The following is a 12,130-nucleotide window of genomic DNA, read 5'->3' as shown; positions in this document are numbered from 1 at the left end:
TTAATTCTGCTTCATTCCAACTTTTTATTACTTTTGAATTAAAAGGTTCTGGTAATTTTGTAAAATATAATTTTCTTATTTCTTTACTTTCTTTTGTGCTATATGTTCCTTTATAATAGTATTCTCTAAATGCACATGTATATTCATCTATATAACACATATTACTTATTGCTAATTTTGTCACTAGATTCCGATTTATGATTTTTTCTTTATTTTGTTCTTCTACCTCTGTTGTCATACTACTAAATTCATTTCTTATAGCTATTTCGTATTTATATAATATTTCCATAGTTGTAGTGGCTATTCCACCATCAAATTTTTTTTTATTTTTTAAAGTTGTTAAGCTTTCACTTGTTAAATTTTGTAGCCATAATTTTACTGTTCCTATAATTATTCTTTCTATGTATCCTGGTGACTCTGCTATTACTATCTTGTTATCTATTAATTGTTTTGATATGTATCCTATCCATAATTGGATTGTTTTATTTATATCTGTTACACAGTCTAAATCTAAAAAATCATGTTGTCCAGTTATTGGTTTGGGCGTCCATTTTCTACTTAATCTTTTATCCCATGTAGTTTTTTCTTTATCATATTGTTAATAATTTTCATTATAATATTTTGGATTAAAATTTTTTGGGTTTTTTACTCCTGATGTGCTAGGTTTTTCGTCCATGTCTACGTCTTCTGTATTTACTTCTAAATTCTTTGTATTATCTATGTTTGCTAAAAGTTCCGTATATGTTTCGCTTGTTTCCGAATGTTGTTCTAGATCATCGTCGTTTATTTCATCAACTCTTACTTCGGGTAGATTATCATTTTCTTCTTTTTCTTCTATTTCATCTTCTAGTTGCAATTTTTCTTTAAATTTTTATTATCTCATTTGTTAGTTTCATTTTTTGTTCTTTTTCTTTTTGTTTTATTTCATACATTTCTTTTAATATTGCTAGCTCTTTTTCTAGTTCTATTATTTTGGTATTTTTTACTTCTTCTAATTGTTGTACTTCCTTTTTTGCTTGTTGTTTTATTTTTTCAATTTCCGTTTTTCTATCTATTTCTTCATTTTCTTGTTATTCTTATCATAGCAGTTAAACTATCTTCTAGTTTTATCGTTTCTTTTTCTAACATTAAACTTATATTGTCACCTATTTTCTTATATCTTCTTCCTAGATTAGAAAATATTATATTTATTTTTAATCCGTCATAATTTTCATATGTTTTTTCATCTATTGCGTATTCTTCTTTATTCATTTATAAATTATGTTGTAGTTTATATTCTAAGTTATTTATTTGTATTTCTAGATATAAAATAATCTTTCTTTGTGCTATTATAGATTTATGACAAATTCCTCCGAATATATTATTGTTAAGTCTATTTTGCATATGTTCTAATTCTTGTCGTTTTGCTATAATTATTTCATTAAGTTTTTGTCTATAGTCTTATTCTTGTTATTCATTGTATTTTTAAGTATTGAATATATTTATATTCTATTTTAGATATATTATCTATTATTTGATCTAATTTTTCGTTATCAGTCTTTGTGATATTAAGTTATTTATATTCCGGATATAATTTATTTAATTTTCTTTTTATTTTTCTTAATTTTCTACTTGTATGTTTCTTACCGTGTTTCTTATTATCCATGGCTCTGATACCATATACGAGGAAATAAAACCTCCAATATAGGTTATCAAGATAGGACTGACTAAAGATATGATTATTCCCGAGGACATCAGACAACAAGAAGAGATATGCAAAATAGAGATACCAAGTTTTTATGCTAACAGAAGAATAATTGATATATCAACTATCATACAGGAGCTAACAAATAATTATTTAAACGGAAACGATATATGGAGCTACTATGCAAGAGATCAGTTAATGATTTATTCTAATTCAAGGGAGCTAAGGAAAGCAGATATGGATTTTATTATTACTTAAGCCAGAAGAACAACCTACAACACGAGCACTAAAAGTAGGATTTATTTCGGCAGAGTTATTAACGAGATATTGCAAGCTAATTGGTCACAAATACCCTGACCACATATGTTCGAAATGCAATGGAGAAGATAATATAATCCCAGACGTCCAGCTGGAATAAGAGATAAAGACGGATGAGAAGATAAAGATGAAGATAAAAGAAGATAGAAGATAAAAGGAAACACAAAAATGTGCTTGGCCACACAAAGCCAAAAGTAGATATGTAAAAGTCTTGAAATAAATAGTATTCATATTATTAGGTACAAGTTAGTAGAAAAAACTTAGTCAACATATGCATGTGCATTATTAAAGATATGTTGACAAGTGTAAAGTATGGGTAGTATGTATTATATTATTAAGAAGACAAGTGTGTAGTCGTAAATAGGATAGTGGTAGACAAAATAAGAACTCTTCATGAATAGTATTAGAATGTGTATGTCTATATATAGATGTAGTTGTAAAACTTTGAAAGTGAGGCAACGCCTAAATAAAAACTCTCCTTTCAAAAAACCCTCTTAAGATACTAAATACTTAAAAGTGAATGGATAAATGTGAAATCCAGTCAGATATTTCAAATAGCATGGCTAAGCAAAAACATACTGATTCAAACCTTCAGAATCTAGTTATCAAAAAAAAAGAAAAGAAACAAGAGTATTTAAACAAATCCTATGATGCATTTCACATGACGAAATATTTTTCTCATTTATGAATGTCAATTGATTCAAGATTTACATACATCAACAACTTTTCCTTAGAGGTTCACAAATTCAATTTTTTAAAGATCTTCTCATATTGGTTTTAGGAAAAGAACAGTTTGTAACAGCGAGTAATAAACATAGATAAACTATCATCCATCCTATATATTATCCTAAATCGAATTGAAAGCGCACAAAGTTTCAGCGAGGATCATAGCGAGATAGGCTTGACTATTCTTATTGATAAAGGGATTCTAACAGGTAACTGACGTCCGAAAAGCTCGTTGGTCTATATTAAGCAAGAAAATACTATTCTACATTAGGCAGAAAGCAAACAAGGATTTTGCTATTTACTCTCAGTTAAATAATGAAGACTACAAATGTACAAGGATAGATTGAAAACACAAGAATACCAGATCAGAACATAAATCATTAAACCACTAGGTCCGTTAATACGTTTTCTTTTTCTTTTAACATTAACAACATTCCTTAGGCAGAACCACATTGCTTTTTATTCACATGGGACTGATTTATTAACCAAATTGTAACTGTGGTAGCTAAGTTCAAACAAAGAGCAAACTCCTCAACTCAACCTTTAATCTCATAACATTACACTCTTTGTTACATGTACATGTAAAAATTTCACACAAGAATAGTGAACCGATTTCAGTTATATAGATAACAAAAACAGTGATTCGACTTAAGTTTACTGCCTGAAATTAGTCTATGTATACAAAATACGTCTAAGAGGCAACATTTACATTTAGAGAAATAAAACACGCACATAATCGGATTGGCAAATCAAAAGTCCCTCTCATTGACACTAATCTTTACTAACCATTTTTATAACTGAAAAATTTAAATGGGCATAATCGAGATAACAACACAAAATTATATTCTTATTACTAGAAACCAAAAACAAAAAGTAAGACGAGGATGATTACTGACCTTGTGTGGAGCAGCAAACAGGAGCTTTGACGTCAAGGATTTCAACTTCCAAATTAAAACTCGAAAGCAAAAACAAAAGCAGAGAAGTACAAAAAAATAAGTAGAGCTATTTTGTGATTCTCAATCGATTATTGGATTTTCTTGTTTGTTTCCTGGATCTTTTGTTGAGACCCTAAGTCCTCCTTTTATAGTCAATTTGGGCTCCAAGAATTCAAATTTTGAATTCTTGGAAACGCGACTCTAAGAGGAAACAACAAAGAAATCATGAAGGGCAAGAAAAATATCGACCTTTTCAGGTCGATTTGAGAGGGTTGAGTGACTGATGGACATTTTTCCGACGACGCAGAGCCGATTCTCTGACATGGAGATGGGGGATCATGTGGGGGAGGCCATGGAAGAGGAGCCTGGAGCTTCCGATTTTTGGAAAAAGAAAGATCGTTGAGGTGATATTTGGGGAAGATGAAAGGGGAGGGTGAACGTGATCTCTGAGAAGAAAAGTGTAGGGGCGGTGGAGTCTATTTTGGGAAGGCTAAAAAGTCTTGGTTATTTTGGGTCGTCTAATCGTTTGATCAAACGGTCAAAATTAATCAAGAGTTAAATAAATAAAAAATAAAATAAATAAAATAAAAAAATAATATATATATATATATAAATACTGAATTAAATTGGGCCCTTAGATCAAATCGGACGGTTGAGATCGAATATGAAGAAGCACAATCCATGTGCTTCTTATGTGGCACGCGTGGATTGGTCGAATTAAAATACTTGGATTGCCAAGTTTTGTTCAAATTAAATTTATTTAAATTATAACCTTTTCTTTATTAAATAGACATAATTTATTAAATTAAAAATAATAATTTTACAAAACTAACTTATTTGATAAAATTAGTCATTTGAAAAAAAAATTTAATATAAACTAGTAACTAAATAATTAATTAAGCCTTCCTAATTTGAAAAATGTCAAAAAAAATATTCATCGCAATAATAGAAATTATATTTAATTGGAAAAATTGAGCTAACCCTTAAGAAAAATATTCATTTGATGTGAAATCTAAAAATGAAAAAGTAGTAATATTTATATAATATATTTAATCTTTATAAAAAATAGTATTTATGAAATAAATTTATTAAATAAAGTAAATAATAATTAAAAATCTTTTCGTATTCCTACAATTTCGTAACATATATATATTTCATTATTTTTTTTATTTTTTATTTTTTATTATTATTATTAAAACTTTAGTTAAACAAAATGCGGAGAGCCAAAATTGGGTGTCTACAAGTATCATATGACATTTTTGTATAACAACACATTCAGTCTAAAAGACCAACTAAATAAATAAGGGTACCCTTTGATCCCAAAGTTTGAGCCTAAATGAAAACCTCCTTGTTGTGAACCTATTTACCCTCCCCATTCATTTTGAAACTTCTTCTTTGGCCTTGGTCCCTCCTTGGACATCATGTACCTTGGCTCATGCAAAGTGCCTAAGTTGAGGGTGGATACCATGAGTAAAGTAAATGTACAATGTGGTATGAATAAAGATATGTTGATAATAATCAGAACTTGAGGATATGGCGTGTCATAATGAGTTAAAAAAAGAAGAATAAAATGAAAAGCCACATCCAAAGGATCTGAATCTGATATATAGAAAGGGAGAAACAAGGGTGGCTAAAGGAAAAAAATGGTGAAGACGGTAGCAAGGAGGGCATCATCACTACTCCCAAATATATCCTACCTTTACCTTGAGTCTACATTACAAACCAAAAAAGTCCTATAGTGATCATAGTCCATTTGTCTATGAAGTTGGTGTGAAAAATAATATGGGCAATCATATTTGTTGTATGTGCATTGCTTGAATTTTACTCTGAGTGTGAGCATTTTGTATTGTCTCTCGCAAATAGATCTTTTCATGAGAGTGACAGAGACTTCTTTGTGGTAAGGGAACTATGATTGCACCGTTGATTATTGATTATCAAGGATGTATGATAAGTTGCTTGTTTATTCCCATATGTGATTTCTAGATCCTTTTTAGTTGATGTATTAGCTAATACACTAGTTCATTCCTGATTAAAGAAGGTTTGAAACTGTTGCAAATGTCAATAGTCCTTGTGTTTGTAAAAGTAGTATTAGGTATTGCTTAAGGACAAGAAAATGTTCTATGTTGAGGATGTTGATGTGCCAGCATTTGATGGCATATCTAATGCTTTTAACTAGGAAAAATTGTGCGTTCTTAAGTAACAACGGTGTCTTTTGATAGTTTTCTATTGTGTTGGACATGAAATCAGTCAAGGCGAGAAAAAAAGTGAAATGGAGCTAAGTGTCAGAATGAGAGCTCTGACAACAAGCCTGACGGACCATCAGGCCTATGACGGGTTGTCAGGTGCACAACCATACCTGTAGGAATTGGCCAAAATCTCTGAAGTTTTCTGATGAAGGAGGTGACAGACCATCAGACCCTTGGATGGGTTGTCAGAGTTAACGTCAGACCTATAGAAATTATACAACTCTCAGAAGTTATATGACGGCCAAGGTGGCGGAATGTCAGATGCAGCGTCAGAAAAGCCATATGATTTATGCTTTCTATTTTAAATTTCAAATTTCCTAGAACTATAAATACTATTTTTAGGGTTTTATTTTAGTATCTTTGTTTTATCAAAGAACACGATATTTTTCTCTTAAGCAGAATTTGAACGAGAGTTTCATCAGCTTACTGAAATCAAAGGTTGATTAACTTTAACTCTTGTAAGTAATTACTTCCTGAATTAATGCAGTTCTACTCTTCTTTACATTAATAATGAGTGGCTAAACCCCACTACCAAGGACTTGACCTAAAAATAGTAGTCTTATGGAATGATTCGCATGTTGTATTTGTATATCTTATTATCTCTTTCATCTTAATTAACTTCTAATGGTTGCAAACATTAGAAATTATCTTAAGTTTAACTTATTTGAGTGAAAAGGCTAAATCTTGAAAAAAAATTAATAATAAGAATTCGAGGATCTGGACTCGTCTATGATTAATGTTGAAGCAAGATGAACTAACTTGAAAATTTATATGTCAATATGATGGTGAATACTTTTAGTTCAAAAGAATAAAAGTGATATACATTTAATTTGGTTGAGAAACAGTTGTGTAACAAAATTTGGTAAAATTATATACTAGCAGCACAAGATAAAGTTATGTAATTGACCTGAAATATGGTCAAACAGTCTTTATGAACACAGTCCTGGTTAATTTTATTTGATTGATTCTAGATTAGGTGATATTGTTAATTTTTGCTTTAAGAAAAGTGATCTTTAAATAAAAATTAAAAACTTCTCATATTTATCATTATGTTTCAAAATAAGTAACTAAAAGTAGATAACTGCATAGGCTTAGTTTTTGTCGTATTTCCAGTTGGATTCGACCCCAATCTAGTTAGGTTCTGTGTTTGATGATGACAACTTCACGCTTATTAATTAAAGTGTAAATATGGGTGTATCAATTTAACAGGTGGAGAATGCTACCTAGAGGTGAGGACTAGGAGTTTGGGCATTTTATAATTATGCTTACGAATGTGTATATATGCTTGCTAAGTTCTATTATCTATTAATTTCTCATATTAATGGAGTATCGTAAGGAAATGAATTGGCTTGAGAATCGAGGGGAATAGTAAATGAAGTAGTAGAGTTAATAACGACGTATGTGATAGAGGGGTTAGGTTATGATATGATATGAGGGTGCAATAACTTAGAGTTTGGAGTAGGCAACGTAAGAAGGTGGGTGACTTGAGGTGAAATGTGAGGGTCCTAATGGTATTTTTAAGTTTCATGTTCTTGATTTTGTGCATGATATTATGTGGGTGATTCGGGTCGACCGATTATATTGTCTATCCACACGTGTTGTTTGTACTGATATTACTCTTGTTATGCCACTTAGCACAGTCTGGTTACAGGGTTCAATAAAGTCTCTTAGAGGAAGATGATGATGATTTTCAATAGTTTATACTTTTCTTTCCTTATGGTAGGAGTTTTTTTTTTTTTTTTTTTTTTATACATTGTATTCTCTTAGTAGATCTTGTACCAGTTTAGACTAGTTCCTTGGGAGGAATTTTTTGGTTATTTGTAAAAATTTAATCCTTAAATCGGGAGTTTTCTTGACTATTTCAATTATTAAAGAGCTTTCTTATGTTTTATTAATTTTTACATTGCCATTTTTAAATTGGGTGGTAAAAGTTCTCCTATCTAGGTGTTAAAGTAGCTGGTCGCATGGTCCGGTGGGTTGGGTCTTGACTATTTAGTATCAAAATACTAGTCTCCCAGTACAAGAGAAAATGTCGAATAAAATCTTGAGGGTTGGTGTGCTGACATCCACATTTAATCTTCGATGAGCTATGAAACACTCTAGGAAGTCATTCCACTTCTTTTATTTCTTTCTTGTGTTCTGTCACTGGTTGTATGCGTTGAGCCTAATTGGTGTCTCTGAATTTCAATTGGCATCTCAACGAAATAAATTGGACGTCGTTGTTGATGTTGAAGGGACACAAGCAATGAAAAATTGGAGCCGAGAAGGTTCTTATTGGTATCTAACTTTTCGTGTCATGTGAATGCATGGATGGTAAGTTAGTGATCATTCATGATGCGAATAGAATGTAGTGAACCTGATTTGGTATATGATAAACCTTGACGATTGTTACTATGTGCCTTATGTTGCCTGAATATCTACTTATATGGGAAGTATAGTGAAATATTGTGGATAGGTAAGGGTCATAGATGGCTTTGGTATAATTATTAATGGTTAATTGTTGTGTGATTAGCTGAAGATTTCTTGGTGTGGTCCGATATTGATTTTTATGACCTTGGGGTTTGTGTTTGGGTTTATGATCTGAATGTCTATGAAACGTATGTCTAGGAATGATCTTGGGAGTGTTTAAATGAGTTCGGTTGTGTTCCAAGAATTGGTATGGGAATGGGAAACCTTGTTAAATTTCAAAATTTCTAGACTTACCCCATTGAGGCCATTATAGTGGGAATGAGTGCTACAACGCTCCTACTATAAAGGCGTTCTAGTTGCTATAGCGGGCAGCAGGACGGTAGAATCTGGACTCTATTTTCCTCTATTTTTGTCCTTCATTCCTGGACATCTAAAACTGTTAGTTTCATTTCATGTCAATGCAAAAACAATTGAGATACATCCAAAATAACCTTAGCATATTATATTGGTTATATAATAGTTAAAAACAAGCATACATGTGCTAAAAAATATAAAGGAAAGGGGGAAATATGTCTTTATGCCCAAATGGGAAAAAACCAAAGTAAGTTTAACATATCCAAAGGGAGGGTAAGTATCCTAATCATACGAGAGATCTTCCAGGGACCGCTCACCTCCCCATGCCTTGCCCAGGAAAGGAAACTCTCGAAAGTTCTTCAGGTAAGGGTAGGAAGCTCCTACTAGGGGGTGATGCGGGTAAAGATGACCTTGAGGTCTTTCCATATCCCAGACATTTGGTGGTCCCTTTTCTGGTTCTTACTCCTCTTCCATTTCAGCTACCTGCATAGCATCTCAATATCCTGGATAGTGGAGGGTGGGATTATGGCTCCGGTAGTGGCACCTTCTATAGCTCTCCGGACAGTATCTAGGTCTGCCTACACGTAGTCGCCAGAAATAGGGTGTTGGGACCGGGAAGGAAGGACATTATCATCAACATCTTCATCCTCCTCCTTGCCTAAACCTATTGCGACTCGGCTGCTCCCCACCTCATCTACTCTCCTCTTTTTCCACTCTAGATCGGGCAACTTCCTCACCACCAGTGGGTTGAATGGGGCGTCAATATCTGATGTTTGGTATGTATCATCCTTTGGTACCCCAACTTGTCTACAAAGCACGAACACCAACCCAGGAAGGAACAAGCCCTTCTTGTTGCCTCTGTAAAAGTCGTTACATTCAGACAATATTTGTGCCCCCAAATTCATCTAAGTCCCTCTGATAATGCAGGCCACCACTAGAGCTCAATGATAAGTCACATTAGGAAACTTACCTGACGAATAAATCCTCCGAACTACTAGTGACAACAACCTTTGTGCCCTAGTAGGAAAATAAGCACTGGTAATGCCCTCGGTAGTGGGACAACATACCTTACACCGGTACTCTTCGTCCAATAGTGAATCTCGTAGCCACCTCATATNACAATATTTGTGCCCCCAAATTCATCTAAGTCCCTCTGATAATGCAGGCCACCACTAGAGCTCAATGATAAGTCACATTAGGAAACTTACCTGACGAATAAATCCTCCGAACTACTAGTGACAACAACCTTTGTGCCCTAGTAGGAAAATAAGCACTGGCAATGCCCTCGGTAGTGGGACAACATACCTTACGCCGGTACTCTTCGTCCACTAGTGAATTTCGTAGCCACCTCATATCCATCGCTTCATCTTGGCATCAAACCCGTAATTGGGAACTTCTGGCACCCATAACCTCATTCACTATTTGAACATCCACACAAACCCGCACCCCTCGAATGCAAAGAGTAGGTTGGGGGAATCCCAAAGGACCATCAGGAGTATGGTGTAGAATTCCCTTACCCAACCTTATAAGGCATCTCGAGGAGCCTTGACTAATGGACCCCAACCAAATTCCTAGCTCTAATTATAAAAAGTTGGTGCTTTCTTCTCTACCTTCCACATATGGAAGGCCCTCTCGAAATAAAAGCCCATAATATGATAGTCCATGAGCATCTCCCGGCTAGCTTCTTCGGGGAACCTAATGTAAGGATAGGTTTGTTCCTAATTGGCAGCCATTATGAATCTGCAAAATACATGAGTATCGAGTTAGAACCATTTAAATCTCCTAAAATAAGCTTCTGGAAGAAACATCCACTTCTTCGCTAGAAAGAGGGGGCTACTGCCCAATAGCCTACCGTTGTAGCGGATTTGCTATAGCTAGAATTTTCTGCTATACAGACCTTCATCGTCCCCAACCTCCAAGAAGTGCGTCAATGGTGCCCCTTGGGTCTAAAATTATGTTTTATCAATTTTCTTACATATAAGAATTTCTAAAGGTACCCTACTATAAAATATGCAAGAATCCACGCATTTTATCTCCTAAATCATCCGCAAATCTAAGTTTCTACCCATTTTCGGCCCTATTTTTCATAATCCTTATGCCCAGAACACTGTAGTGGAGTTGTAAATTTAAGGGAAAGCCCCATGCACCAACAACTTCAACAAATAAGTGCAAAATTTCAATATTCAACCCAAAACTCTATTCTACTTTACAAATTTCTAGCATGCAATAGTTGTTAAGTACATAATAAAGTCATACAAGTAGAGACTGTGATTGTTACATTGATTTCGATGTTGGGGATAAAGTGATCGGAGAGATTTTGAAAGAGTTGGGGAAGTGACAGAGAGAAATGGGAGTGAAACCCATTGCCTTCCCTCTATATTCAATTCTGATCCGCACAAAGCCGTTATACTAGGGTCTAGCTCAGTGGGCAGGAAGAAAATTTTGTTGTGACATCGTGCATTCAAATTTCTCTCGTCTCAGTGTTCCTAAGTACGTAAGGCATTGTAAGTTAGATGGTTCACGTAGAGTTGAAATTTGTCCTCATCATTATCTATTTTGGCAGTAATCTTTCGTGATCGATTTGCCCTTTTCTCCACACTCCACACTAACATCATTCAGGGATAAACAATGGATAAATTTTTATCTATTATAATAACCTGATTCATCGTTATATAAATTCACCTCATGCGGAGTCTCAATAATTCCTAAAATACGGTGTCAAAGTAAACCTTGGGGCACACGATGGAATTATTTAAATTTGAATTGATCCAGGATGACGTCAACCTGTCATAGTGGAAAGCCTCCTACTATGGTGGCACAACAATAGCGCCAAATCAGGGATTGCAGAATTAGACCCTAATTAAAACAACGTATTTTATTTTTCCTCCCACTTTCAGGGAGAAAACAGATAAGCATTACTCCAACATTTCCCCAAGCCACTCTAAGCTCGAAAACAATGGATGGGAGAATAAAAAGGGTAAAACCTAATGATTTATAGTATACGACCATTAGGATTCTCCCAAATAGATCCAGAAGCCTGGATTCCACGTTTTTTGGTAAGTGCTTGAAATTCAGGTAGGCTTGACTTTCTTAACTGAGTAGTTAAATGTATCTTTATTCATATAATACCTTATATATTGTCAGGATATTTCATGTATAGGCCTTCGGATTGGAGTGTAAATTATTGAATGTGTAGTTGGATTTGGTTTAGGCTAATGATGAACTTGGTTGGTTATTGTTGGTATTGTGATATTTTATAGGTGTTATGTTTGGAAGGACATTGTGGGTAATTAGATTGTGATGAGGAAATAGTTGGAAAGGGATTCTCTCAGGTAGGGAATGGTTGATTATTTCCCAATTATATTGTATGTGCTTGTCAACTATTTGTAGTAGTGCATACCTGATATAGGTTTGGGGAAGAAGGAATAACATGATTGTAAATGAAAGATTTTATCAAT

The sequence above is a fragment of the Solanum stenotomum genome, chromosome 11, assembly GCF_019186545.1.
Source record: "Solanum stenotomum isolate F172 chromosome 11, ASM1918654v1, whole genome shotgun sequence".
In the NCBI taxonomy this organism is placed as follows: domain Eukaryota; kingdom Viridiplantae; phylum Streptophyta; class Magnoliopsida; order Solanales; family Solanaceae; genus Solanum; species Solanum stenotomum.
Note: the sequence above shows the minus strand (reverse complement) of the source record.